This window comes from Bison bison, unplaced genomic scaffold, assembly GCF_000754665.1.
Source record: "Bison bison bison isolate TAMUID 2011002044 unplaced genomic scaffold, Bison_UMD1.0 scf7180017864198, whole genome shotgun sequence".
NCBI classification, from domain to species: domain Eukaryota; kingdom Metazoa; phylum Chordata; class Mammalia; order Artiodactyla; family Bovidae; genus Bison; species Bison bison.
The window spans coordinates 5,756,927-5,782,139 of record NW_011494770.1 but is presented as its reverse complement, the minus strand read 5'-3'; positions in this window follow the sequence as shown (position 1 = coordinate 5,782,139).

Here is a 25,213-nt window from a genome sequence, read left to right as displayed (position 1 = left end):
TCCAATTCTGTGCGACCCTATGGACTGTAGCCTGCCAGGTTCTTCTATCCATGGGATTCTCCAGGTAAGAATACTGGAGTGGGTTGCCATTTCCCTCTCCAGGGGATCTTCCCCTCCCAGGGTTTGAATGCAAGTCTCTTATGTCTCCTGCATTGGCAGGCAGGTCTCTTACCACTAGTGCCACCTTGGAGTCTACAGGAATTTGTAAAAGATGCCCAAACCGATAGGTCACTGCCTCTCCTCTCCAGCCTTCCAGTATCATCTCCTATTTGAGGTGTTTCTCTGGGAACAATCTGGAAGATGCAAGAATTGGAGGCATCTTCCTCAAACTCTGAGAGGCTCCCCCTTTGGTTTGCAGACAAGGTTAGCCCTTTTTGCATTAGTCTTCCCCTCCACCCAAGTTCCTGGGCCTTGCACTTAAAAAGACAAGATTATTATGTTTCTATCCCAAATAACAAAGAGCAGTGCTCTCCACGGATAAATTCTTTAATTTTTCTGTACACCATCAGGTTTTTAAATTGCAAATATCTCCTTTGCTGATATCCTAAAAAGCTCTCCAGATGATTCTCCTGATCATGTCTGGGAACCAACAGCCTTCCCCTCTGTGGAAGATCCTTCTGGGAATCTTGTCTGTCTTGGGGATTCCCACTAACCCTGGAAGATTCTCACTGACTTTTGCTCCCTGAAGCTTCCTGTAACTCTGCCCCAAAGAGCTTTTCCTTTTCTCATACGGCTATACTTTGCACCAATCAGTTTGAAATCATTCATCATGTGATAGTGGGATTTGGGGGTTGTCACTTCAGACTCCCACACTTGTCTGAGAGCAACTTGAGGGCAAGTCTTGCTCATGATGGTGTTCCTGGTGTCCAATGTGCTTGGCCCAGAGTGGAGTATTGTGTGCTTACTGAATAAAATAAGAGGTGGATTGATAAGTATCTGTTGGATTAGGCAATTAACTGAGAGAGTAGCATTGACATACATACACTACCATGTGTGAAATAGAAAGCTAGTGGGAAGCTGCTGCATATCACAGGGAACTCAGCTCGGAGCTCTGTGATGACTGAGAGAGAGATGGGATGCCGGATGGGGTAGGGGGGAGGCTTAAGAGGGTGGGGATATATGTATACTTAAATAGCTGATTCATGGTGTTGTACAGCAGAAACTAACACAACATTGTGAAGCAATTACACTCCAATTAAAAATAATTTTTTTAAAGAAGAGGTCTCTGATGACCGTGGGCTACTGCCTATGGCTGGGCAGGCTGGGGCCTGTACACAAGTGCCTGACTGATGAGGGTAGCCTGGTGGAATCTTATCCACAGTCCACTCTTCTAGCCATGGCTTCTCCATGTATGCCTCAGCCCAGTGGATGGATGCTGTTTACTGACTGATCTACCCAGAGGTCATGTTTTTGCAGATTGTCTGCTAGAGGAAGCATCTGTGAGTTCACTTAGGGGCACTGAGTGTGCAGTCCCTGGGGCTGTGTGGCTCCCACCTCCTGACACTGGAGTCCGTGGTTGCAACCCTACTGAGTCATTTCATTCCTCTTTCTCTGTGAAGGGGGAAAACCTATCACAAAGTTAAATGAAATATTTTAGAAGGGCCATCACTGCTACGTATTTGGAAAATGTTCAGAGCCCAAGATGTTTCCACAGGCACCTCAAATTCAACATGTACAAAACGGAAGTTATCACCCTTCCTGGGCAGAACTGCCCTCCACTGTGCTTCCTTCAGTGGGTATATCTGATTGCCCAAGCTAAAAAGCAATCCTGCACCACCACTCTCCAGTCCACCCACAGGCTCTACTGCTGCTGCTGCTGCTGCTTCAGTCGTGTCCGACTTTGTGTGACCCCATAGACAACAGCCCACTAGGCTCCTCTGTCCCTGGGATTCTCCAGGCAAGAATACTGGAGTGGGTTGCCATTTCCTTCTCTAATGCATGCAAGTGAAAAGTGAAAGTGAAGTCGCTCAGTCGTGCCTGACTCTTAGCGACCCCATGGACTGGAGCCTACCAGGCTCCTCCGTCCATGGGATTTGCAGGCAAGAGTACTGGAGTGGGGTGCCACTGCCTTCTCCCAAGCCCTACTGGGTCAACCTCAAAAAACAAATCTGATCCTCTTCCCTCCCTTCTTGGCCACTGGCCCACCTCAGTCCCTAATCCTCTTGACTAGATTTTGTCAATAGCTTCTTGCCATCCCCTGTTATATCTGGTCTTTCTTCACAAGTTAACCTGCCAGGTATCATTTTTAACTGTAATATTTTATCTTTGATGTACTTATTTCATATGCAAATTATAGAATCTCAAACTACTTTTTCTTTCCATTGCCAAGCCTCTTTACAACTGCTATTATCAGGATTTATTAATAGAAGATAAAACCCATTGCTCCACAACTTCCCACCACCAGGTATCTTAAATGACTAAAACCAGGATCTTATTCTCAGGCTAAGATCCCGGAATGTCCTTCCTTTACTCTCAGCCCCCACTGGATGTGTCCAGATTGTCTCGCTTGGTATACAAGTCCATTCACTTCTGTGCCAACCTACCATTCTGCCCTTTCCAGCTGCTCCATACTGTGCATTAGGCAGTTTCTTGGGGGTGCCATGTTCCATCAAACTTCCTTGGCTTTGCACATGCTGTTCCCTAAACCTGTGCCTTCCCCGCTTGTCTGTTAGTTTCTCCCTAGATGAATCTAAATCTCCTTCTGTTTCTCTGTCTTTTCTCTGTATAACAGTAAACCTCTCATTGTAGCACTTCATGTTCTCATGAAATCATTTGTTTAGTTTCTTCCACGGAACCTTGACTTCATCAAAAGTGATGTGCTATTCATTTTTCTCTCCCTAGCATTTACTGAAGTGTCTAGCATGTATTGTGTGTGAAGTAAATCTTTGTTGGATTGACAGTCTATCAACAGAGACACCAAGAGTGGTACCATGAAATACACAAGAAGAAGGAGTTATATGCATGCATATTGATTATAATTTCATAGTGATATGTATGGAACACCTCTATTCTTTGTAAAAGGCAAGGAAAAAAATAACTCTTTACATTTGTTTTTGCCTATCTGAATATAGTGAAGTGGATGAAAGAAATCCTAGATGCAATCCTGGGTTAACCTGGCAAGTGAGGTTGAAGAAAGGAGGGGAAGGGTGGTTTTTCTTTATAACTGTCACAAAGAGTGAATGTTGCTTTTGTAAAAATCAGTTAAGAAAAATAAAGTAAATGGTTGACGAATGAGTAAATAGGCTTCAGGAGACACATTTTCAGAAAAGAAGGGATATCGTGGCTGTCATGCAAATACTAAAAAGAAGAAAACAAAAATCCCCAGAACATACAGTTACAGTATTACTATTTACTCTCTTAAGGATTTTTCTCTCTCCTGAAAGAATTTCTACAGGCTTCTTTTTAAAAGGCAGTTCTTTTAAAACTCTTATGCATTTGTTAATATTGATAGATCATTAACTGCAGTGCAGGACACAGAGGTGGAGCCTAGAAGGAGAAAGTTTTAGGAGTCGGTGCCAACTGAAGATCAATCAGAAATAAAGATAAGCTCTGGCAGTATTATAATTATCAGGAGACTTATTACTTTGAAAAAATTCAAAGTTCACACAGTTTTTCTGGAGAAAGGTCACCGGGTAGCTCAGGTTGAAGAGAAAGGTGCCTGACTTCTGGGAATGGGGAATGTTCAAGGTCCAGGCTATCGGGAAAGCACTGTACCAAGAAAGCAAATATTGGACTTGCCTGGTAGTACAGTGGATAGGAATCTGCCTGCCAATGCAGGGGACACAGGTTTGATCCCTGGTCTGGGAAGATTCCACAAGCCACAGAGCAACTAAGCCCATGCACCACAACTACTGAGCCTTCACTCTAGAGCCCATGAGCCACAGCTACCGAGGCTGAGTGCTGCAGTTACTGAAGCCCACAGGCCTAGAGCCTGTGCTCAGCAAGAAGAGAAGCCACCATAATGATAAGCCTGTGCACTGCAACTGGAGACACCCCACGGGCAGCAACAAAGACCCAGTGCAGCCAAAAATAAAATAATTTATAAGAAGCACATACTTTTCAAGTGTCTGCAATTAGTCAGAGAGGAGACGTGGGTGGTAGTGGGCAAAGTCTAAGAAAGTTTTTTTTTTTTTTAAATAAAAGCATAAAAGTTAGATAGTTTGATAAAGGAAGTTAGATAAAATAGATCTGGCAGGCCCCATGAAAGTAGAAGCAGCAGTAAGAATGTTTCATGGTGAGAATGCTGTGGAGCTCTCTTACACTTTAGTCAACATAGAAGACAGTGAGAGCCACCAACTCATTTTAAGTATTTGATAAAAACCAAAGGCAAACCAAATACTTGACATGAATAATTTTACAAGAAATTTTCTACCAAAAGAAAGAGAATCCATAGGACTCTTGGGCTCCTACCCACAGTACTAGTACAAGAAAATCAAGTTTAAAATAATAAGCACATACAAATGAGTCTACATACAAAACAGAAACAGACTTATAGACACAGAAAACAACTTCTGTTTACCAAAGGGGAAAGGGAGGAGAGGAAGGATAAACTAGGAGTATGGGATTAATGGATAGAAATTACTTTACATAAAATAGATAAGCAACAGGATTTACTGTATAGCACAGGAAACAATGGGCTTCCCAAGTCATGCTAGTGGTAAAGAACTCACCTGCCAGTGCAGTGGACATAGGAGACATGGGCTCAATCCCTGGATCAGGAAGATCCCCTAGAAAAGGACACTCTACTATTCTGGCCTGGAGAATCCCATGGACAGAGAAAACTGGTGGGCTATAGTCCATAGGGTAGCAAAGAGACAGACATGACTGAAGTGACTTAGTACACATGGACAGGAAACTATTTTCAATATTTTATTATAACCTGTAATGGAAAATTATCTGAAAAGAACATGTATATATTGTGTAGTTTGCTGTACACCTGAAACTAACACAATGTTGTAAATCAACTGTACTCCAGTTAAAAAAGTAGGAACAGCCTTGAGGGTGAGAGGAAGAGAAGGCACATTGTGGGAATACACTGGGCTCCTCTGGATCAGGTAAAATAGGGGCGGCAGGCCCTTTTTCTGTAAAGGGCCAGATAGTAAATATTTTAGACTTTCTGAGCCAAAAGAAAATTTCAGAATCTTTATGACAAGAATGAATAATTTTCCGCCACTTTTTTTATAGACCAAATTCAAAACTATTTATGGACAGTGAAATCTGAATTTCATATCATTTTAATGCCCTATAAAATAGTATTTTTTTTTTTAGCTTTTAAGAAAGTGTAGTTATTCTTAATTGGAGGATACTTGCTTTACAATGTTGTGTTGGTTTCTGCCATGCATCAGCAAGAATCAGCCATAGGTATATACGTGTCCCCTCCCTCTTGATCTTCCCTTCTACCTCCCACCCCTCCCCACCATTTTTTCAACCATTTGAAAAACATTCTCCGCTCATGGGTCATAAAAAACATGTGGTAGGATGACCTTGGCCTATAGTTTGATGATCCCAGACATAGAGTATTTCCAGGTCATGACAAGGATCCTTAATTGGTTAAGGACCTACCAATTCAAGCTGAGTTTGGGCATGACTTCAGAATCCTTCTCAACATGGTGGCACTGCCTGTACAACCCAGAAATGGGGAAGGGCCTGCTTGCCTGCCTGCAATGCAATGGCCATCTCCCTAGTGAATGTGCAAAGAACTGTTCAGGTATCAGCTGGATTCATCCCGCCCTTTCAGGCGTGGGTGCAGTTGACTCAGTTGTCCATCCCCAGTCTCAGGATTTCAGTTATTCCCCAAGGAGCTAGCAAGCTCTTGCCAAAGAGCAATTGCTTCTCCTGCATTAGGTCAGTTTATGAATTTGCTTGCCTTTGTTTTCATTATTACTTCAACCAGAATGGGAAATTCAGCAATTATTATTTTAAAATCAAATCCACAGAATTAATAAAGATTTAGGGATATAATGATGACTTACATGGCAGCAGTAACAGCATCTGTTCAGCATTATCGTTAACATCATCATAGCAACACTCCCAGACAACTGGCTTGTTTTTTCAGACACTTTTCTTATATTAGCTTACTTAATCCTTCAGTGAAAGTGAAAAGTGTGAAGTCGATCAGTCGTATCCGACTCTTAGCGACCCCATGGACTGCAGCCTACCAGGCTCCTCCGCCCATGGGATTTTCCAGGCAAGAGTACTGGAGTGGGGTGCCATTGCCTTCGCCGGTCCTTCAGTAGTCATTGCAAATAGGCTTTTTAAGGAACAATTCTTATCCTACTTTACAAAAAAAAAAATCAAAAGCAAAAGAGATTAAGGAACTTGCTAATTGCAGAGCGAGTTAGCAATAGAGCTGAATTTTGAACACAGTCAGCAACCTGGAGCTGGAGTTACTCCTCCATACAAGGTCCATCTACAAAGTTTAGTTGAACCTTAGACATTTTTGTTCTTTTTAAAAAATATTTATTTAGTCAGTTATTTTTGGCTCTACTGGGTCTTCTTTGCTGCGCACGGGTTTCCTCTAGTTGAGATGTATGGTTTTCTCACTGCAGCCACTTCTCTGTTGTGGAGCCCTGGCTCTAGGGTGTATGGGCTTCAGTAGTTGTGGCCCACAGGTTTAGCTGCCCCGTGGCATGTGGGATCTTCCTGGACCAGGGACTGAATCTGTGCCTCCTGCATTGGCAGACAGATTCTTTCCCACTGAGACACCAGGGAAGTGCCCTGGCCTTTAACAACAACAACAAAAATTTTATTTGGCCGCACTGGGTCTTAATTGTGGCACACAAGATCTTCAGTTTTTGTTGTCAGGAGCTGCAGTCACTGTAAGTAGTGGCTCTAGAACTTTGCTGTGCTCACTCCATCTTCAGCAGAAAAAGGTACATGCCCTAGCCCACACTTTGCAACCCTCATTAAAGCAAGTGATGGCATGCTGGAACACAGGCTTGACCAGCATAGAAAGAGATCTTCCACCTCATTTCTGCCTTTCAGATATCACGAGTGCATCTCACTGATGGAACCTAATCATGTTAAGAACCAAGTGCTATGCCAAACCATACTGGAAACAAAAACAAAAAACCCAGAAATGTTGCATTATATGCTAATTTTAAAAATACTTCACTAACACTGTTTATCTCAATTACTGAGTGTTTCAATAATCCCTTAAATTTTGTGCCTGAGCTGCCCTACCTAGCTGCAAGGGAGTCTTAGAAATATAATTTTATCTTTCTATCCTCTGCTGGAGGAGGTTGGGATGGAGGCAGAAGGGCATCCTTGACAGTTAATTTCATGTGTCAACAGGGTGAGGCTACGGTGCCCACCTGTCTGGTCAAACACCAGTCTGTGGTGGTATTTTTTTAGATGGGACTAGCTTTGGGGGAGCCTGCTGGGCTGCCATCTATGGGGTCTCACAGAGTTGGACACGACTGAAGCAACTTAGCAGCAGCAACATTTAAGCCGGAGAAGGCAATGGCACCCCACTCCAGTACTTTTGCCTGGAGAATCCCATGGACAGAGGAGCCTGGTGGGCTGCCATCTATGGGGTTGCACAGAGTCGGACACGACTGACACGACTTAGCAGCAGTAGCAGCAGCAGCATTTAAGCCTTTGACTAAAGGAGATTATCATCCATACGCTGAGAGGTCTCATCCAATCAGTTGAAAGTTTTGAGAGAAAAACTGAGGTCCCCAGAAGAGGAAGGAATTCTACTTCAATTTTGTGAGCGAATCCTTATATATATTTATCAGTTCAGTTCAGTTGCTCAGTCATGTCCGACTCTTTGGGACCCCATGAACTGCAGCACGCCAAAAGCCTCCCTGTCCATCACCAACTCCCTGAGTTTACTCAAACCCATGTCCTTTGAGCTGGTGATGCCGTCTAATCATCTCATCCTCTGTCATCCCTTCTCCTCCTTCAATCTTTCCCAGTATCAGGGTCTCTTCAAATGAATAAGTTCTTCATATCAGGTGGCCAAAGTATTGGAGTTTCAGGTCAGCATCAGTCCTTCCAATGAACATTCAGGACTGATTTCCTTTAGGGCAAACTGGTTGGATGCCCTTGCTGTCCAAGGGGCTCTCAAGAGTCTTCAACACCACAGTTCAAAAGCATCAATTCTTTGGCACTCAGCTTTCTTTGTAGTCCAACCCTTATATCCTTACATGACTACTGGAAAAACCATAGCTTTGACTAGATGGACCTTTGTTGGCAAAATAATGTCTCTGCTTTTTAATGTGCTGTCTAGGTTGGAAATAACTTTTCTTCCAAGGGCAAGCATCTTTTAATTTCATGGCTGCAGTTACCACCTGCACCGATTTTGGAGCCCCCTAAAAAAAGTTTTTCATGGTTTCCATTGTTTCCCCATCTGTTTGCCATAAAGTGATGGGACCAGATGCCATGTTCTTAGTTTTCTGAATGTTGAGCTTTAAGCCAACTTTTTCACTCTCCTTTTTCACTTTCATCAAGAAGCTCTTCAGTTCCTTTTCACTTTCTGCTGTAAGGGTGGTGTCATCTGCATATCTGACGTTATTGATATTTCTCCCAGCAATCTTGATTCCAGCTTGTGCTTCCTCCAGTCCAGCATTTCTCATGATGTATTCTGCATATAAGCAGGGTGACAATATACAGCCTTGATGTACTTCTTTCCCGATTTGGAACCAGTCTGTTGTTCCATATCCAGTTCTACTGTTGCTTCCTGACCTGCATACAGGTTTCTCAGGAGGCAGGTCAGGTGGTCTGGTATTCCCATCTCTTTCAGAATTTTCCACACAGTTTGTTTGTTGTGATCCACACAGTCAAAGGCTTTGGCATAGTCAATAAAGCAGAAGTAGTTGTTTTTCTGGAACTCTCTTGCTTTTTTGATGATCCAGTGGATGTTGGCAATTTTATCTCTGGTTCCTCTGCCTTTTCTAAATCCAGCTTGAACATCTGGAAGTTCATGGTTCACGTACTGTTGAAGCCAAGCTTGGAGAATTTTGAGCATTGCTTTGCTAGCCTGTGAAATGAGTGCAATTGTGTGGTAGTTTGAGCATTCTTTGGCATTGTCTTTCTTTGGGATTGGAATGAAAACTGACCTTTTCCAGTCCTGTGGCCACTGCTGAGTTTTCCAGATTTGCTGGCATATTGAGTGCAGCACTTTCATAGCATCATCTTTTAGGATTTGAAATAGCTCAACTGGAATTCCACCACCTCCACTAGCTTTGTTTGTAGTAATGCTTTCTAAGGCCCACTTGACTTCACATTCCAGGATGTCCGGCTCTAGGTGAGTAATCACACCATTATGGATATCTGGGTCATTAAGGTCTTTTCTATATAGTTCTTTTGTGTATTTTTGCCACCTTTTCTTAATATCTTCTGCTTCTGTTAGGTCCATACTATTTCTGTCCTTTATCGTGCCCATCTTTGCCAAAAAGTTTCCTTGGTATCTCAAAATTTCTTCAAGATACCTTTAGTCTTTCCCATTCTATTGTTTTCCTCTATTTCTTTGCACTGATCACTGAGGAAGGCTTTGTTATCTCTCCTTGCTATTCTTTGGAACTCTGCATTCAAATGGGTATAGCTTTCTTTTTCTCCTTTGCCTTTCGCTTCTCTTCTTTTCACAGCTATTTGTAAGGCCTCCTCAGACAAACATTTTGCCTTTTTGTGTTTCTTTTTGTTGGGGATGGTCTTGATCCGTGCCTCCTGTACAATGTCACAAACCTCCATTCATAGTTCTTCAGGCACTCTGTCTATCAGATCTAATCCCTTGGATCTATTTGTCAATTCTACTATATAAGCATAAGGGGTTTTCCCTACTTTCTGCAATTTAATTCTGAATTTGGCAATAAGGAGTTCATTATCTGAGCCACAGTCAGCTCCCAGTTTTGTTTTTGCTGACTGTATAGAGCTTCTCCATCTTTGGCTGCAAAGAATATAATCAGTCTGAGTTTGGTGTTGACCATCTGGTGATGTCCATGTGTAGAGTCTTCTCTTGTGTTGTTGGAAGAGGGTGTTTGCTGTGACTAGTGTGTTCTCTTGATAAGACTCTATTAGCCTTTGCCCTGCTTCTTTCTGTATTCCAAGGCCAAATTTGCCTGTTACTCCAGGTGTTTCCTGACTTCCTACTTTTGCATTCCAGTCCCCTATAAAGAAAAGGATGTCTTTTTTGGGTGTTAATTCTAGAAGGTCTTGTAGGTCTTCATAGAACTGTTCAACCTCAGCTTCTTCTGCATTACTGGTCAGGGCAGAGACTTAGATTAGTGTGATATTGAATGGTTTGCATTCAAGTATTGCATTTCAGACTCTTTTGTTGGCTATGATGGCTACTCCATTTTTTCTAAGGGATTCTTGCCCACAATAGTAGATATAATGGTCATCTGAGTTAACACCCATTTCAGTCCATTTTAGTTTGCTGATTCTAAAATGTCGACATTCACTCTTGCCATCTCCAGTTTGACCAATTCCAATTTGCCTTAATTCATGGACCTAACATTCCAGGTTCCTATGCAGTATTGCTCTTTATAGTATTGAACCTTGCTTCTATCACCAGTCACATCCACAACTGGGTGTTGTTTTTGCTTTGGCTCCATCTCTTCGTTCTTTCTGGAGTTATTTCTCCACTGATCTCCAGCAGTATATTGGGCACCTACCAACCTGGGGAGTTCATCTCTCAGTGTTTATCTTTTTGCCTTTTCATACTGTTCATGGGGTTCTCAAGGCAAGAATCCTGAAGTAGTTTGCCTTTCCCTTCTCCAGTGGACCATGTTTTGTCAGAATTCTCCACCAGGACCCCTCCATCTTGGGTGGCCCTACACGGCATGGCTCATAATTTCATTGAGTTAGACAAGGCTGTGGTCCATGTGATCAGATTATATATATATTTATAATATAATATAAAACACATTTATGTACATATACATATGCAACAGTGATTAATCTAGATATTTCAACCAGGAAAGGACATGATATAGGGAGTTGGGTTCTTTCAACTGTTTCTGGAATGGCAAAAGAAGCAGACTTACACCACAATATTATAAAGTAATTAGCCTCCAATTAAAACAAATGAATTAGTTTAAAAAAGAGAGAGAGAGAAAGAAAGAGACTTACATATATGTACAACACTCCTAGTGATCCTCTTAGTTCTGTTTCTCTGGAGAACCATGGCTAGCACACTGGGAGGAGGTGGGAAGGGGAGGCAGAGAGCAGGTTCACTAACTCTACCGCTACTGAAGTTTTAGTTGTACTGGATTGTAGTTTCACTGTAGAGGTAGGAAAAGAGAGGAGGAGGAGATTGTATTGATTCTAGTTTCCCAGCCTGGGTGACCAGCTGGTAGCCCCGACCATGATAAGGAAGACAGATTCAGCCCCAGATAACCCCATAAGAAAACATAGCACATGCTTATCCTTGGAAGACACAGTTTAATATATTCTACATGCAGCCTTGTCCCAGTGCATGAGACCCTCTGCATGCACGACACAGGTGACCTGGAACAGGTAATTGGCTGTTTGTTCACTCATTCATTCAGTTTCTCATCCCTTCAATAGACTTTTGTGTCCACCAGTATCAGATACTATTCTGAGTTTTGGAGGTACATTGGTGAATGAGAGGTAAGTTTGCTTCTTTCAAAATGTGTTCTTTCTAGTTTAGGAAGAGGTGTTAAAAAGTACACAAATGAACCAAGAAAACAATTCCAGAGAGTGACACATGCAGTGAGGACCATGAAACAGGGCAATGTGATGGAGTAGGGAGTGAGGTCTACCCCAGATGTGATTATCGACTTGCACACATCTGGAACCCATTTAAATGTAGGGACCAGACAGACAGCCTTAGGGTGAGGGGCAAGCTGAGCTGTTGTGTTTGGCTCCAAGCGAAAATGAAAGTAAAGAGCTCCAAAGCCATGTGATGAGTTATTTCAGGGACCCCAAGCACAGTGCGAGCGTCTGTGATGCACTCCTGGATTCCTCATGCTCAAGAGGAGTAGACTGTAACCAAATGAGCTTGTGTAATGGAGATGCGAGCTGGATGGCCAGGCCGGGCCAGGGCTGAGTTTATGAACAGGAGCATGAATATCTTCCCTTTAAGACCAGAGGCTCCCTGGAGTGAGTGTGATGCCTGGGGGTAGTTATATTCCCAGCCCTAGCACAGTGGTTGGCCCACAGGGTGGATCCTCTGTAAGTATTGGTTGATGACTCAAGGAATCCCTCAGCTGAAGGGGAGGGAGTGGCTACTGCAGAACCAGGGAGCCTTAGCATTCTGCCAGATTTCTCCACACTTGGGAGCAATACTTGCCTCTCTCCATAAAACAAGTCCCGGAGACTCCCAGGTGGGACTGGCCAATTGACTGCAATTTTGTCTCCTTGATTTCAGCACTTGCTGTTCCTGGGGGGACTTGCTTTTAATGCTCTTGCCAAGTATGGGTCCAAGTTCTTTCCTTAAGTTTGTAACTTTGACAGAGCTGGGAATTCGCAGGCCTAAGGATTCTTGAAGATGCATTGCACGCTGAGGGAGTATAAAGAGAATTCAATAGAACAAGCTGTTACGTTTATGCTGTATAGTTTTCTTATCTTCCCATCCTTGCTGGTTCTGGTGCCACGTATGATGCAGAAAGGCTACTCAGTTCCAATCTAGAAAGATGCTCGTCATTTCACAGATGACATGACCCAGGTCTAGGCCCAGTTCCCCAAACAGAGATGACTAAATTTTACTTCCTTTCCACACTGAAGCTAGTACCTGCCACTAAAACAGCATTGCTGGATCTAGCAAGTAGAATACATATGCCCAGTTAAATTTGACTTTCAGAGAAATAACAGAATTTTTTAGTTTGTTTCAAATATTGCATCAGACATCCTTACAATACTTCAAATAAAAATTATTTTTGTGGTTCATGGGAAATTCAAATTTGACTGGCAGGTCCTATTTTGTTTGGCAACCCTACTTAAGACCAAGAAAGAGATTTTAACTCTGTCACCTGCCTAAGATTTTTCCATCAGATCCTTATTTTGGGTTCCAACCTGAGGTCTCCATACCACCCTCAGGGTTGACTGGTATTTTTACAACTGTCCCAGTGTGTTCATCCTTTATCTGAGACCCTCTGCGGCAAGTGCTCTATCGCTTAATTGTGTCCAACTCTTTGAGACCCCATGGACTGTATGTAGCCCACCAGGCTCCTCTGTCTATGGGGTTTTCCAGGCAAGAAGACTAGCATGTGTTGCCATTTCTTCCTCCAGGGGATCTTCCCGACCTAGGGATCAAACCAATGTTTCCTGCATCTCCTGCTCTGCAGGTAGATTCAACACCACTGAGCCACCTGGGAAGCCCCAGTATTGTGATTCTGCCCAAACAGTCATGGACCTGTGTGTGTATAGAATTGGAGTCTGGGACCCTACCTAATTCCAATTCTACACACGCAGGGCTTCTTTTCTGTCTGAACGGAGTCACAATATCTGAACATACAAGGTGTGTCTCGTCCACAAACAGAAAGTACACATTCTGCCACAGGCTTTGTCCATCAGCAGAGGAGAACTTGGTAATTTTCACCAGCTTAGTAAACTCAATTTCCCCATGACCATGTCCTCAAAAATCCCGAGGACAGTAAAGTTTCATGGACAGTTGGTAGATATGCAGATAAAAGAAGGCTTCCATGTCTCATACTTATCAGAGGATTAAATAGTCAGCCAAGCATATGACATGCCTAGAAGCTATTTTCAGCTCTGTTTTAACCTGTTGAACTCCGGAGAGCAGCTTCTGTATTTTTATCTCATGTTATGCTTCCTTTGAGGCAACAAGTACAGGGCAGTGAGGTAAAAAAAAAAAAAAAAAGAAATAACTAACAGCTTTCAAGAAAACAATCTAAAATAAGCACCTGTGTAGTGATTATAAAAATATACAGATTTCCTTTCCTTCTACTGGTAATGTCAAAGCCCACACAATTTGTGATGTGTCTGCATGTGATGCTCATCTAGCCACATGCTTCTTTTCCACTTAACCTTTTAGGTCAGATCTGTTCGGTTTTCTCCCTCCCCCACCACATGATCAGGGCAGGATTTGTTGCTTTCTTATGTTAGAAGCCAATGATAATTCTGTTTGCCCTTAATTCAAATGCAAAGGGTAATGACCGTAGGTGCCATAACAAAATATGTCCAAAGATTAGCTGGAATTCCTGGTCCCGGTTCATTTACCAAGTTTAGCTTGCTAGGCCATGTCTAAAAGCACCCCTCATCACTTTGCTCAATAAGCATGAGATGGTGAGCTCTTCAGTTGATTGTTAGATCATTGGACCTGGCTTTACTCACTGCTGTCATCATCTACTCAGGGTACTGTAAAAAATCACCACAGACTGAGTGGCTTACGTAACAGAAATGTGTTTTCCCAGAGTTCAGGGAGACTGGAAGTCCAAGGTCAAGATGGTGGCGGATTGAGTTTCGACTGAGGTCTTCCTGCTTGGTGAGCAGATGGCCACCCGCCTGCTTTCTGTGTCCTCATCTGGCCTTTCCTGTGCCTGAGTCCGGGGTGTCTCCTTGCATGTCCAAATTTCTTCTTCATATGAAGACATCAGTCAGATTGGATTAGCGCACACCCTAATGGCCTCATTTTAACCTAATTCTCTCTCCCAGATGGTTCAGTTGGTAAAGAATCTGCCTGCAATGCAGGAGATGCAGGAGACAAAGGTTCGATCCCTGGGTTGGGAAGATCCCCTGGAGGAGGAAATGGCAACCTACTCCAGTATTCTTGCCTGAAAAACCCCACGGACAGAGGAGCATGATGGGCTCCAGTACAAAGTGTTGCAAAGAGTTGGACATGACTAGGTATACAGGCACTTTGAAGGTACCTCTTTATAAGCTCTCCCTCTAAATACAGCACCAGGGGTGAGGGTGAGGTTAGGACTTCAATATATGAATTTTGGGTAGACATACTTCAGCTCATAACCACTGTGTGTCCAGTAACTAATTTAGCACCTGACACATGGCAGCAATAAATGTTTGTAGAATTAATGACAGAACTTTGAGAACATCATTGGTGAGGCATGTCACTTACAGTTTCTTGCATGGGTTAGTCCAGGGCATTCGATTTTTAAGCTTCTTCTCTATCTACACATTTTTCTGGTCACTGATTGTGGAACAGAAAGTAATCTGACCCATATGAGGTTTGTGACACCCCAATTCCATAGAGATGAGGCTGCCGGGAAACACATCTCTCCCACTGCAGGCACCGAGCCTGTCACTTCCATGTCATATCTGGCTGCTCCCCATTAGGCTCACGATGGTGGCCGGTGTAACGAGGTTCCCCCAGCTGTCACTCCCCAGCTCTCTTGTCAGCAGATGCTTGACCTCACCCTGTGGAGGCATGCATCTCCTGCTTCTATTATTTTCTTCAAACTGGGAAGGAAAAAAAAAATAACCCACCAAAGATCTGCTACTTCTCAGGGGAGAGTGGGCTTCTCAACAACATATCCATTGTCTGATCTGAGCTTTGCTCTACTAGTCTTTCAGGGAAAGGAAAAAAAAAAAAGAGCCCCAAAACTTTGATCCCTGGGGAGGTGAAGCGGAAGTTGATCTTCACCATTAAATTTTTTTATAGATAGCAAAGTCCATGCTTCCACCTGCATCCAGAGCAGAGGCAGCTGGCAGAACAAAGCAGCAGAGAAAAATAGCTGACCAGAATCTCTTAAATTGCCCATGTACAGGTGCAGTTGTTTTTCTTCTTGGTGGCAGTCACTAGTGATTGACAATGTTTTACCCAAAGGACTTAACCCTTTTTCTCCTAAATGAACCAGAGTCAAGTCTCATGGTTTAGAAAACAATTCCTACCCCTCTGTCTGTTCTAAAGAAATGCAACACAAATGGATGGCAATAGTACTTCGAACCAATGTTAAGAAACAAACAACAGAACACTTTCAGACAGAAGTGTTGAAAGATTATCCTTAGGTATTTCCAGCTTTGATGCCAAGGCTGAGAGATATTCCTTTTGTATTGATAGACCCTCAGAGACGGTGCTTGATGGATGCTCCTCTAGAATGAAGGTGACATTGTGTGTTGACTTCTCTAGGTGTTCAGTAAGTCTTAGAGTACCTGACCTAGAAAACCAATTCCTGTTTGCCCTCAGGTTTTTTTCCATCACCATCAAACAAGTTATTTTAGAGGCTATGCAGCAGAGAGAAGAGACACTGTCACGCAGCCCAGCTTTAAAATTTCCAAAGATGGTGAACGAGGCTGCCTGGCCTCATCGGCTCTGTGCGGGTGTGTCTGTTTCCCCCACAACAACTACCAGTGTATCTCGCACAGAGTTACTTTTCACACTTGTGCACAAGAACATTAGTCACTTGGGGAGTCCCCCACAACAACTACCAGTGTACCTCGCACGGAGTTACTTTTCACACTTATGCACAAGAGCATTAGTCACTTGGGGAGTCCCCCTGGAAGGGCTGAATTTGTGTAGAGTCCAGACAGCCAGCCATCTGCATGGTGTTCTCTCCAGCAGTCTCTGGAACTTGCATGGTGGATGGATTGAGGGGTTGTGTGGGGACGAGGGCAGTCTTTAACAAACAAAAGAGCAAACATTGGGAAGGCTGCACAAATAGCTTTCAGAACCTCCACAAGAGGTTCTGAACATGTGGTAAGAGGCCAAGTGCAAAAGAGGAATTACCTCCTAAACATCAAGCCCGCCTAGTGAGAAGGGAAGTTTGTTACTGCTGATTACAAGTTAGCCCTTGGGGAGAAGGCTCCAGAGCCCACAAGTGGACACTTCTGGATCTTCAGCTGGTCCCGAGCCAAGGGAAAACAACTGTTAAAGAAGTGATGCTATTATGGATCAGATAGCTTCATTTTCTGATAAGTATATTATAAATCACCTTCTCTTAGCACAAGAAACCTCACTGATGAATCTTCTTGATCATTTAACTGCCCAAAATACACCATAACATGAGCACAGAGCATGACCTCAATAACTCTTATAGCCATGGAGAAATGGTTTGACTTCTGAATGGAAAAAATGACATGCAGACAACTCTGACACTTCCTTTGAGAGTCTTTGTAAATTTCCAACTATTACACATGCCCAAAAAGCTTCCCACTCTGTGTCTTTGGTCTTGACATGCCTTTGAAAAGAGTGCATGCTAAGTTGAGGGCATCTGTCCAGATGTTCAGGTCTCCACACTCAAACCAGTTAATCTGGAAGTAAAATAATCAAAGAAACCCTGTGACCTGGAAACCAATCTATCTCACTCATAAATCAAACCTTTTGTATAAGTCTGGATATATCTGTGTGGCCAAAAACTAGTGAGTTTAAACTTTTTGAATTTTCATTAATTGTTTTGATCTCAGATGTGGATAACAGCTGCAAGTTAGTGATTGTGCATGAAATAAAATCCCAAGATTATGTAGAAATTATAGCCTCAGTGCCATAGTGATAATCTAATGAGGCAAAAGCTTGGATGCATGTCAACTTCATTAGAACAATAGGTGCTGTCGAGCAGACAGGGACACTGTAAGAAGTGATGCCTTGGAAATAGCACAGTCTAGAATTAGGCGGCCTTACTCTTCTCCATCTGAGTTTATAGCGGGCATATGGAACACGCTTCTGTTCAAGCTGGTTCACAAAAACGTTTTCTGCGTCAGCAGTGAAAATCAACACTAAATTCTCCTTCAATATTTACTCCCTTCATTTGGACTTATGTCACCATTACAATCTGGAAGCAGAGAACACATGGGCCCAGAGTGATCCATGGGGTAGCTGAGAACCGATAGTCTTTTCCCTCTGGTCATTCATTCCAAGAGGGAGAAACTCTTCCTAATCACCACACAGATTCTAGCAGATTTACACACAAGGGGTTGTACAGAATGGCCTAGACTTTGGAATATTCTTGGCCTTGGGAAAAAAAAATTTTTTTTTAAGTTTGTAAAGGTAATTACCATTATTTACAGTACTGAGGGCAAAGCCCCACCCTGGGCTTGAGGCCAGGGGATCTCAGACTAGAGTGTATTGAGGTGAGCCAACTCCAAGACAAAAGCACAATTATGCTCACATAAAACCAACAGTGGTGGCAGTGGGTGAAGGGAACACCCACGTAAGGGGGAGGTGTGTGCAGGGAGGGGCTTGCTTTGAAGTTTTGCATAAATCTTGTAAAATTTTTTTCCCCATAGTCCTGAGAATGAAGATTCTGCAGAGGTTGCCATCCTGGGTCTCTTGTTAAGCTGTGCCATAAGGAAATAGACTTCCTTCTTACTCGATTTGCCAATTTAAAAAACTGAACTCTAAATAAAAGCATTTTGGTAGAATGAAGAAAACGGGAAATGTTGTGTAAGGTGTTCTGAAGCTTTCTTCATTTCTTGGCAGAAAGGAACTAAAGCCAAACACAAAAAGAGGTCTTTATGTTTCAAGCCCACTTCACTTGACTCCTCTTTCTGATTCACATCCACTTGTCCACCTAGGAAAGTGGCTAGGCCGTGGTGTTAGAAATAGTGTTGCCGCAGTCCATCTGGTTCTCCAGTCAGAAAATAATTAGCTAATCCCGAAATACTCACACACATTACCTTTTTGACAACCATCCCATGTCTTTTTATTCTTGCTAGGATGAAGACCAGATGATTATTCATGCTGATACTATAAATCAGCAACAAGAAAAACTTGTAATGGCAATGTAGACATGTCTCAAGAATCCACAGGCACTGCAAGGGGAGGAGTGACAGGGAGATCGGGGCCCACCGAGCACCCCAGCCTGGCCTGGAATGACTGAGCGCACTGGTTCCCAGAGAGCAGTCTCCCTAGCAGTAGGTGTACTGCCAGGCTCCTCTGTCCATGGAATTCTCCAGGCAAGAACACTGGAGCGGGTTGCCATTCCCCTGTCTAGGGGATCTTCCTGATCCCAAGATCTCCTGCATTGCAGGTGGATTCTTCACTGAGCCACCAGGAAGCCCCTACTGCACACTACTTTAGGAGAAAAACCATAGGAAGTTGGATTTTCCCCTTCAGTCCAGGAGGAAAACACTCTTTGAGAAATGGATGTGGACACATGAGGTCCTGGGGCTGTGACCTCAGTGAAGTGCAGGCTGAAGACAGTTTGTAGCATCAGCCTGTCTCTCACCACTGCACATGCCAGAGGCCGACACCTGATAGGACTCGAGCCACCAGCTCTGCACACCCAGTTCTTGCCTGCCTGGCAGCCAAGAGGAAAGGGGAATTACAGACAGGCTGGACTTGAAACACTGCTATGGCCCCACCTGAGTTGCAGGTGCCCCAGGGAGTCCTTTCAACCACCTGGAATCGAGGTTGTTTCAAGGTACAGATGCAACCTGTGTTTGTCTTGCTTTTGTTTGCCCCTGAATACAAGTACCAGCTGGAAGCCAGAAGGTGTGGGGCACTGCAAACAATTTGAACTTAAATAAAGAACTGAAGAGTTTAAAAGACAGGATACATGCAGAGGTGAGGGAGTGAGAGGGGAAAAAGAGGGGAAAGGAAATACATTTATTAGAGGAAATAGAAAAATACACAGAAATTTGGGTAGGTGTGATACTTGATCTGTATTTTCCATGATCTGTTAATATACCTACCTACATTTCACCCCCAACTTAATGATATACAGAAAATAAGCCTTTGGTCCTGTGATCCACCTTGTTGAGTACTGAATGTGCCTATTATGCACCAAGTACTAAAGTAAACACTGGGAATAAATGATGAAAAGATATTGTCATCCTATAGTCAGATGGCAAGTTATCACATATGAGATGGCTGCCATGATGAAGTACATGGGCCATGATGACCTAAAGGGCCAGCTATTTCCCCTTAGAATGGCGAAGGGAGACTAAAGAGGAAACACAAGAGGGAAGACCTTACACAAACCTCTTCTTCACCCCAAAAGCAACACCAAAAGACAAAAGTGTGAAATGCACTGGTGATGGTCTTTTCCTACTCATTCCTTTTGGACTAGGGTAACATTAGTAAACAGTGCTGCCGTGAACATAAACATTGGGAAGAAAACATTTTTCTTAAATGCTAAAGGTTGATGTGAATATTTCCAAGGCAACATGCAACTTTGAGATTTTTTTAAAATTTTATTTAAAAGGATGTGTATTTTATATCAGAGTATAGCTGACTTACAATGTTGGGTTAGTTTCAGGTGCACAGCAAAGTGATTCAGTTATACATACATATATATGTGTGTGTGTGTATACATGTCTCCACTCTTTTTTGAATTCTTTCCCCCATATAGATTATTTCAGAATATTGAGTAGGGCTCCTTGTGCTATACACTAGGTCCTGTTGGTTATCTATTTTATATATGTTGTTGTTTGGTCACTAACTTGTGTCCAACTCTGCGACACCATGGACTGTCACCCATATAGTAGGGCTATAACCCCAATTTATCCTAATTATCCTAATTATCCTAATTTATCCCTCCCTTCCCATCTTTCCCCTTTGGTAACCCTAAGTTTGTTTTCTATATCTGTGAGTCTGTTTCTGTTCTGCAAATAGAGTTATTTGTATCATTTTTTTACATGCCACATGTAAGTGATGGCATATGATATTTGTCTTTGTCTGATTTACTTCACTTAGTATAATCTCAGGTCCATCTGTCTGGCTGCAAATGGCATTATTTCATTCTTTTCTATGGTTGAGTAGCAGCAGCAGTATTCCATTGTATATATGTACCACATCTTCTTTATTCATGCATCTGTCAATGGACATTTAGGTGGCTCCCATGTCTTAGCTATAGTAAATACTGCTGCTGTGAACATTAGGGTGCATTAGATTAATTTTTGATTAACCTATTTTTTTAAAGATTTTTCTGCAAAAGGCAGTAGACATTTGGAAAATATTATCCTGCTTAACTTTTTCATTTTTTAAGTAACAGAATGTCACTTTTCGTCAACTGTGAGGGGGAAAAGCATTCTAAAAAGAAGCCACTTCATTTAAAAATAAAATACAACCTGTAGTTCGGCAAACTCAAGGGCAGTAGTATAATAATTAAGAGGGAAATTTTGGATTCAGACAAACCAGAGATCTAAATCCTGACATCCCAACTTATAAGCTGTGTGATCTCTGACACATAGTGTTACTTTTCTGAACTTGAGTTTTTGTTTTTATTAAAAATTTTTTTTTGGCTATGCTGCATGGCACGTGAGATCTTAGTTTTCTGACAAGGAATTGGATCCACACACCCTTGCATTGGAAGTGCAGAGTCTTAACCACTGAACCATCAGGGAAGTCCCTGTTTTGTTTTTTTAATGGGAGTAATAATAATTATATCTTATTTGTAAACTTATTTTAAAAATTAAATAAGATAATTATGCATATAAAGTCCCTGACAAGGAGCCTAGTATCTAGCCTGTGCTCAGCAAATGGTGGCTATTATTAAAATTGGTCTATTCATGAATAATTCTAGTAATAAATACTTTTCCTTTCCCTGTTAAATTATGACTCTACACAGGACAAAGTGAATTGGAATAATGATCATTTTTTGTGTGGGCACATTTAATACAGTCTACTAAAAAGGTTAAATAAGTTTTGAGTGGAATGATCTGATAGTGCTGAAGAATGATTTATTTAAGAGGATAAATGTCAAAATCACATTTCCCTGGCTGTGCAGATAGCTTGAGTGTCACAGCGGGGTTACCCACAATGGCTTGTATTCTCAAGAAGCTGACCAGACTAATGTTTATATTCAGGAGTAGCTCCACTAATCCTAAGGAGAAATGGAAGATCCAAACTTGAAAGCACATCAGGAGTAAAAGGTAAGGATGTTCAATAACATCTCTAACATCAATCATTTAGAAATCTGAATGCAAATTGTCATGACCATCAGCAGACCTGAATTCACTGAACCCAAGCCAAGAAACGTCAAGCCAATCCATCTACCCCAGGCAGCCAGGTCTGTGTGTGATTCCTACACCTCTGCCTTGGGGCACTGGGGGGCTCCTGGAACTTTCTAATGTAAACACGGCTGGGCTGGATATTGGTCTTACTTGTTGAACAAAGAGCTGTTTGAAACTTTTAGATATGCTTTAGATGATAAAAATATAGGGAATGAAAATGCCTAGATTCACTTCCTGGCATAAACATACATAACATGAAGCAGTGAATTCTTAAAATTGATGCTTAGACTCAGGCATAGTGATACCATGGACTTTATGAATCTAGGAAACTTTTCTACAGGAAACTACTGAAATTATAAGAACAGAGTGGTAAAGATATCAGATTCACAGGCAACGAGGTTCAGATAGGCCGATTTTAGAAGGCTTTTGGAGGATTTTTTTTCCCCCTCAGGTGAATGGGAATGCAAAATATGATGCAAATCAGATTTAATCTTCTGGATAATTTGCCTCAATAAAAAAGCTAAAGACATGAAAAGAAGACTACATTCACATTTAAAGACTGTGTTTTCATGTAAATAAAGTGTTGCTCACAGTGCACTGGGGCTTGAGAAGAGGTAGCCAAAGCTACCACCAGGAGGGGTCCTCCATCTTGGATTCCCAGTTTCAGCAGCAGACTTGAGATGGTGACCAGTTATGGTTCTAATGGTTTAATGCTGAATTCAGTGAATGCCACTGCTGATGTCAGGCAGGGAAGAAGGAAAAAGGGAGACAGAAAAAAAAAAAGAAGAAAAAGGAAGAGTATGAGAAAGAGAGGGCTTCCCCAAAGGCTCAGTGGTAAAGAATTCGCTTGCAGTACAGGAGACGCAGGAGACACATGTTGGATCCCTGGGTCAGGAAGATCCCTTGGAGGAGGAAATGGCAGCCCACTCCAGTATTCTTGCCTGAAAAATCTCATGGGCCGAAGAGCCTGGTGGGTTGCAAAGAGTTGGACACGACTAGTGACTGAGCGCACACTCAGCGAGAAAGAGAAAAGAAAAAAAAAAAAAAACAGATAAAGACAGCTGTGACTGTGGAAGAATGACTAATGAACTGTTAGTTGCTCTTGTGACCCCATGGAGGTAGCCTGCCAATCTCCTCTGTCCATGGGATTTTCCAGACAAGAATACTGGAGAGGGTTGCCATTAACTTCTCCAGGGGATCTTCCTGACCCAAGGATCAAACCTGGGTCTCCTACATTGCAGGCAGACTCTACCACTTGGGCTACCTTCTTAGATTCCTTCCTAAATTGCCAAGTCTTACTGGGCATTTAAGATCTTTAAAAAGATTAAATTCCACTTGAGAATATCCTGTGATATTGAGCACAAGCACAGATTTATAAGAATATATATATATATATACACACAAAACTATATATATATATATGTTAAATATATACATAAAACCACTATCAGTCAGTTCAGTCGCTCAGTCGTGTCCCACTCTTTGCAACCCCATGAACTGCAGCACATCAGGCCTTCCTGTCCATCACCAACTCCCAGATTTCACTCAAACTCATGTCCATTGAGTCGGTGATGCCATCCAGCCATCTCATCCTCTTGTCGTCCCCTTCTACTCCTCCCCAAAATACCTCCCAGCATCAGGGTCTTTTCAAATGAGTCAGCTCTTCGCATCAGGTGGCCAAAGTATTGGAGTTTCAGCTTCAGCATCAGTCCTTCCAATGAATATTCAGGACTGACTTCTTTTAGGATGGACTTGTTGGATCTCCTTGCAGTCCAAGGCACTCTCAAGAGTCTTCTCCAACACCACAGTTTAAAAGCATCAGTTCTTTGGCGCTCAGCTTTCTTCACAGTCCAACTCTCACATCCATACATGACCACTGGAAAAACCATAGCCTTGACTAGATGGACTTTTGTTGGCAGAGTAATATCTCTGCTTTTCAATATACTATCTAGGTTGGTCATAACTCTCCTTCCAAGGAGTAAGCGTCTTTGAATTTCATGGCTGCAATCACCATCTTCAGTGATTCTGGAGCCCCCAAAATAAAGTCAGCCACTGTTTCCACTGTTTCCCCATCTATTTCCCATGAAGTTATGGGACCAGATGCCGTGATCTTAGTTTTCTGAATGTTGAGCTTTAAGCCAACTTTTTCACTCTCCTCTTTCACTTTCATCAAGAGGCTTTTTAGTTCCTCTTCACTTTACTTCAATTTAAAAAAGCATTATCTGAGGCACATAAGAAATGTTAAATACTACATTGGTTGATATATTATGTATTAATTAATGTCAAGTAGTACACTGATCAATAGATTATCAGTTTCCATGTCATGTGCTAAGTGTTTTATAGACAATAGATATAGGACACTGCAAGGATTACTAATTACCACACCAACTCATACACTAAGATTCCTTTCCTAATTACTAACAATTACCATTGTAGGAAAGGAATCTTAGTGTATGAGTTGAGATGAAACTTGAGTGGAAACATATATATACTCAGCAGAGGCTTTGGGAAAAAGGGTTTTCAAGTCAAGAACAAGTCAAGGGTTTGAGGAAGCTATGGTCCTTGGGGGACAGTAGTATGGTCTCACTGCAGTATGAACTGAGGGCGTCCACTTGCAGTCATGACATGAATGACTAAGGGTAAGGGGGTTCTTTGCTATGCTCAGTTGTCTGGACTTTCAGATATCAACCATGCTTCTAACTTTTGCTGTCACTTCCGAGGTGACTGAATTTCATTTGAGAGTTTCCTGTGATATCAGAGAGCACAGGACTGAATTTATGGGAATAATTTTTAAGCGAACAGGAAAAGGTGGGGTCCTTCCCCTGGATTTTGTGACCCTGGACAAGTATGTGAAAGAACGATCTTTCTTCTTATGTTTTGATCTCTCTTTCTTCCATTTGCAGAGCTCTACACAGAAGAGCTCTGAAGGGAGTTTTTCTCATGCAGAGGAGAGTGGAAGGATACGGAAGCATTCCTGCATGGTCTCTTGTTTACTTTCCCCTTCTGGTTATTCAGTTTGGGGTTCTATGGTTGCTCTTCTCTAAAACTTGGCCCAGGAAACAGACTTCTCAGGTCCTCTGAATAGGGTATGTTTTCAGTTGCACGGATAAAGGGAAAGACAATCACTGGAGAAGATCCAAAGGCCACCGTGTTGACAGGGAGTGTTTGGCAACTGGGTTGGAACCACTGCCCCTTACCTGCCTGAGAGGTGAGAACACCTCTCCACCAAGCAAGACACAGCCTATTCATTACCACCTGGAACTTTTCCTTTCTCATGAAAACTTCCAGATTCAAGGTTCCCAGACTTCCTTGGGTTCTCTTGTTTGTAGTCTGAGAAACTCTGACCTTCCAAAGGAAATGGGCAGGACTGTGGATACTGATACACTGTTGATTTCGTTTTTTTAGGTGCAAAATCTCCACTCCCTCAAAAGAAGGACCC